The sequence below is a fragment of the Oncorhynchus mykiss genome, unplaced genomic scaffold (assembly GCF_013265735.2).
Source record: "Oncorhynchus mykiss isolate Arlee unplaced genomic scaffold, USDA_OmykA_1.1 un_scaffold_85, whole genome shotgun sequence".
NCBI classification, from domain to species: domain Eukaryota; kingdom Metazoa; phylum Chordata; class Actinopteri; order Salmoniformes; family Salmonidae; genus Oncorhynchus; species Oncorhynchus mykiss.
This window is the reverse complement of record NW_023493658.1, coordinates 374,365-380,307: the sequence shown is the minus strand read 5'-3', so window position 1 is coordinate 380,307 and position 5,943 is coordinate 374,365.

Below are 5,943 nucleotides of genomic sequence, written 5' to 3'. Positions count from 1 at the left end.
AAATCAAATGACAAGGTAAAAATGTGTTGCTCTGACCCTGAACAAGGCAGTTAACCCACTGTTCCCCTGAACAAGGCAGTTAACCCACTGTTCCCCTGAACAAGGCAGTTAACCCACTGTTCCCCTGAACAAGGCAGTTAACCCACTGTTCCCCTGAACAAGGCAGTTAACCCACTGTTCCCCTGAACAAGGCAGTTAACCCACTGTTCCCCTGAACAAGGCAGTTAACCCACTGTTCCCCTGAACAAGGCAGTTAACCCACTGTTCCCCTGAACAAGGCAGTTAACCCACTGTTCCCCTGAACAAGGCAGTTAACCCACTGTTCCCCTGAACAAGGCTGTTAACCCACTGTTCCCCTGAACAAGGCAGTTAACCCACTGTTCCCCTGAACAAGGCAGTTAACCCACTGTTCCCCTGAACAAGGCAGTTAACCCACTGTTCCCCTGAACAAGGCACTTAACCCACTGTTCCCCTGAACAAGGCAGTTAACCCACTGTTCCCATGAACAAGGCAGTTAACCCACTGTTCCCCTGAACAAGGCACTTAACCCACTGTTCCCCTGAACAAGGCAGTTAACCCACTGTTCCCCTGAACAAGGCAGTTAACCCACTGTTCCCCTGAACAAGGCAGTTAACCCACTGTTCCCCTGAACAAGGCAGTTAACCCACTGTTCCCCTGAACAAGGCTGTTAACCCACTGTTCCCCTGAACAAGGCAGTTAACCCACTGTTCCCCTGAACAAGGCAGTTAACCCACTGTTCCCCTGAACAAGGCAGTTAACCCACTGTTCCCCTGAACAAGGCAGTTAACCCACTGTTCCCCTGAACAAGGCACTTAACCCACTGTTCCCCTGAACAAGGCAGTTAACCCACTGTTCCCCTGAACAAGGCAGTTAACCCACTGTTCCCCTGAACAAGGCAGTTAACCCACTGTTCCCCTGAACAAGGCAGTTAACCCACTGTTCCCCTGAACAAGGCAGTTAACCCACTGTTCCCCTGAACAAGGCTGTTAACCCACTGTTCCCCTGAACAAGGCAGTTAACCCACTGTTCCCCTGAACAAGGCAGTTAACCCACTGTTCCCCTGAACAAGGCTGTTAACCCACTGTTCCCCTGAACAAGGCAGTTAACCCACTGTTCCCCTGAACAAGGCAGTTAACCCACTGTTCCCCTGAACAAGGCAGTTAACCCACTGTTCCCCTGAACAAGGCAGTTAACCCACTGTTCCCCTGAACAAGGCAGTTAACCCACTGTTCCCCTGAACAAGGCAGTTAACCCTCTGTTCCTAGGCCGTCATTGTATTAATAATTTGTTTCTTAACCGACTTGCGTAGTTAAATAAAAAACGAAAGCTTTGGTTTTGACTCAGTGTACCTGTATTTATGTATTTATAGGGGACAGTTCACATGAATCTGTATGGTTATTGGACAAGGCTTAAAGCTGTCCAGACTGAATCAATGATGTTTGTAAATGATGTGACAATGGTGCTAACTGTTTGGTTTGTTATATAAAAGTGTTTGTAGAGCGATTCAATTGGTTTCTGAATGGTAGCTCCTACTAGTGACCAGCGTGTGACGCTATAACTCAGATGGGAGAACATCATAGCATACCTACATAGTTCGGTGGCCTCCAGAGGAAGGGAAGGTCTTGTAAACCTGAAGCTTAATCCAAACATGACCGTGTTAACCACCGCCACCATCACCTGTTCCTTGAATATGACGCTGGGAGTCCAAAACGCTGCCGAGATGATTGAAGTTAGACACAAGTTTCTCCCCATTGACCGGAAACGGCTCGTTGGGTAGAATCAATGGTTTTCTTACAGAAGTACATCCAAACAGTCGTGTGAATATTTAAATGCAATGTAAGAATCAGACAACCATGTAGAGACGTGGACCATAGGTTCAGTTAACTTGTTAACAGCATGTTGTCTGTTTTTTTTGACAGGACATACAGGACTGTATCGTCTGCATACATCTGCATGTCATCTTGTGGGCAAGCCGGTGGGAGATCATTTATATAGATGGCGAACAGAAGAGGGCCTAACATTGACCCTTGTGGGACGCCAATGTTAAAGTAGAGCGAGTCCCACACCCAGGCGAACCCTTGGCTTCTGTTTGTCAGATGGGAATACATTCAACTCATGGCTTCAGTGGACACATTACGGGAGGATAGTTTGGATAGGAGGACCTCATGATTCACAGTATCAAAGGGCTTTTTTTAAAGAGTTGTTAGTTCTGAATCCACATTCCATTTGATATATGGAGTTGCCCTGTCTGAGGCGATCAGTCAGCTGGTCAGCCATCCATCTCATGAATATGATATCAACATTCTTTTTTTTTTGTGAGTAGAAAACATCTTGAGGATTTTCAGAAATGTATCATGCGTTGGGCTAATCTGTTGGATAGATGTCTGAAGAGGTTACAGTAGACATAAACACAAAAAGGGGTCCCACTTATTGAGAATTCACCCTGTATGTTGGCCACGGGAGGCTGCTGAGGGGAGGACGGCTCATAATAATGTCCGGAACGGAGCAAATGGAACGGCATCAAACACCTGGAAACCATGGAAACCATAGCTGCTTCGCCAGTTAGCTTTAGGGTGCGTTTGTAAATTCACTCTGGAGTGCCAGCGTGCGCTCTGTGCGTTTGTAAATTCACCCTGGAGTGCCAGCGTGCGCTCTGTGCGTTTGTAAATTCACCCTGGAGTGCTAGCGTGCGCTCTGTGCGTTTGTAAATTCACTCTGGAGTGCCAGTGTGCGCTCTGTGCGTTTGTAAATTCACTCTGGAGTGCCAGCATGCGCTCTGTGCGTTTGTAAATTCACCCTGGAGTGCCAGCGTGCGCTCTGTGCGTTTGTAAATTCACTCTGGAGTGCTAGCGTGCGCTCTGTGCGTTTGTAAATTCACTCTGGAGTGCCAGCGTGCGCTCTGTGCGTTTGTAAATTCACCCTGGAGTGCCAGCGTGCGCTCTGTGCGTTTGTAAATTCACTCTGGAGTGCCAGCGTGCGCTCTGTGCATTTGTAAATTCACTCTGGAGTGCCAGCGTGCGCTCTGTGCATTTGTAAATTCACCCTGGAGTGCCAGCGTGCGCTCTGTGCATTTGTAAATTCACTCTGGAGTGCCAGCGTGCGCTCTGTGCATTTGTAAATTCACTCTGGAGTGCCAGCGTGCGCTCTGTGTGTTTGTAAATTCAGAGCGTTGTCAGATTGTTGTTTGTAAATTCAGAGCGTTGTCAGATTGTTGTTTGTAAATTCAGAGCGTTGTCAGATTGTCGTTTGTAAATTCAGAGCGTTGTCAGATTGTTGTTTGTAAATTCAGAGTGTTTGGCTCTCGGGCATTCAGAGTGACACTGGACGCTCTGGCCGAGGAGCAGGGTTGATCCGAGCGTTCTGACCTCACAACGGCAGTCAAGCACCCAACGCCAAATTAGCTAGCTTGCTAGTTACTTCCAGATATAAATGAGAGAACACTTCACTCTGACCATTTTATTCTCCCTAGCAGAGCTGGTTAGGCTGTTTTCATGTTATCCAGAGCGTTGGTGACTGTAACTGTGCTGCTAGCAACAATTTAATTACGCTTTTTTGCCAACGTTTACTGACACCGGCCATGTTCAAAGGGTGTAGAGCGCTCGTACATTCATCAGTTATTCTGCGCTCTGGCACACTCAGACGAGTGCGCTCTGAGATCTGCGTAGATAGCCAGAGTGAATTTACGAACACACCCGAATTGGTACGATGTCTAGCTAGTAATTTGTTAAGCTAGCAAGAGGTTGCATAGCAACAGCATCAACTTCCGGTAGACAGGCGAAGAGCTAGTACGCTCAACTGAAAGGATTTGTTTACAGTATACTAAAATTAACTAATAGTATGTAACAGTATGTAGTATATACTCATTAAGTATGTAGTGTACAGTATGTTAGTATGGGTACTCATTAAGTATGTAGTGTACAGTATGTTAGTATGGGTACTCATTAAGTATGTAGTGTACAGTATGTTAGTATGGGTACTCATTAAGTATGTAGTGTACAGTATGTTAGTATGGGTACTCATTAAGTATGTAGTGTACAGTATGTTAGTATGGGTACTCATTAAGTATGTAGTGTACAGTATGTTAGTATGGGTACTCATTAAGTATGTAGTGTACAGTATGTTAGTATGGGTACTCATTAAGTATGTAGTGTACAGTATGTTAGTATGGGTACTCATTAAGTATGTAGTGTACAGTATGTTAGTATGGGTACTCATTAAGTATGTAGTGTACAGTATGTTAGTATGGGTACTCATTAAGTATGTAGTGTACAGTATGTTAGTATGGGTACTCATTAAGTATGTAGTGTACAGTATGTTAGTATGGGTACTCATTAAGTATGTAGTGTACAGTATGTTAGTATGGGTACTCATTAAGTATGTAGTGTACAGTATGTTAGTATGGGTATTCGAACACAGCTCATGTGTTTGATGTAGTTGATACCATTCCCCTGATTCCTCTCCAGTCATTACCACAAGCCCGTCCTCCCCAATTAAGGTGCCACCAACCTCCTGTGATATAGACCCACATTAGCGCCCTGCCTGTCCATGGCTGCGTAGTGTTTGTTCTGGATTTTGTCCCAAAATGGCACCTTATTCCCTATGGGCCCTGGTCAAAAGTAGTGCACTCTATAGGGAATACCAAATGGCACCCTATTCCCTATGGGCCCTGGTCAAAAGTAGTGCACTCTATAGGGAATACCAAATGGCACCCTATTCCCTATGGGCCCTGGTCAAAAGTAGTGCACTAAATAGGGAATAGGCTGCCATTTGGGATGCTGCCTAGTCTCTGATGTATAGTGAACAAAATGTATAAACGCAACATGGGAACAATTTCAAAGATTTTACAGAGTTACAGTTCATATAAGGAAATCAGTCAATGGAAATAAATAAATTAGGCCCTAATGTTTGGATTTCACACGACTAGGCAGGGGCGTAGCCATGGGTGGTTCTTGGAGGGCATAGGCCCACCCACTTGGCATCCAGGCCCACCCTCTGGGGACCCAGGCTGCACCAATCAGAATGAGTTTTTTCCCCCACAAAAGGGCTTTACTACAGACAGAAATACTCCTAAAAATGTCAGGGATATTTTTTTTCAGTTCGTGAAACATGGGACCAACACTTTACATGCTGCGTTGATATTTCTGACCAGTGTACATCTCCTTCCAAGCTGCAGGAGAGAGGCCTAATCCATTTATACATAGTAGTAGGGGGGAATGAGATGCTCTGGGAATATGACAGGCACTTTGACAGTGACAATGGCCATTTGACTGCGTATCCGTTAATATGGGCACTTTGTTTTTGTTTGGACTTCATATTGTTCAGATGTAGCTTGTTATCGAATAGGGCCCTATGGTAATATGGTTTTACTATGGTAGTTAGACTTATGCAGAAGTTATTATATGAAATAATGAGTTATTATATGAAGTTATTTTATGAAATAATTAGTTATTATATGAAGTTATTATATGAAATAATTAGTTATTATATGAAGCTATTATATGAAATACTGAGTTATTATAAGAAGTTATTATATGAAATAATGAGTTATATGAAGTTATTATATGAAATAATGAGTTATTATATGAAATAATGAGTTATTATATGAAATAATACCAAAATGTGCATACTGTACTTTGATAACGATCCGCCTGTATTTCTGCCATCTCCACGGTACTATACCAGTTGAACAGGCTATCGTTTATGCCTGAACGAGATCTGGTCTGTCATTCTCATTTACGCATAACAAAATCCACCGCAAACCCTCCGAAATATTTCAGTGAAATCCGTATAGAACCTCTGGAACATGTTGTTAAAAAATATTTATTTAGTTTATTCCCCCAAAACCACATGTCAAGTCAACCTTTGACCTGTCGGGGATGACGTTTATAAAGAGGCGGGGGGGGAGTGCTCTCTTTGGTGAAT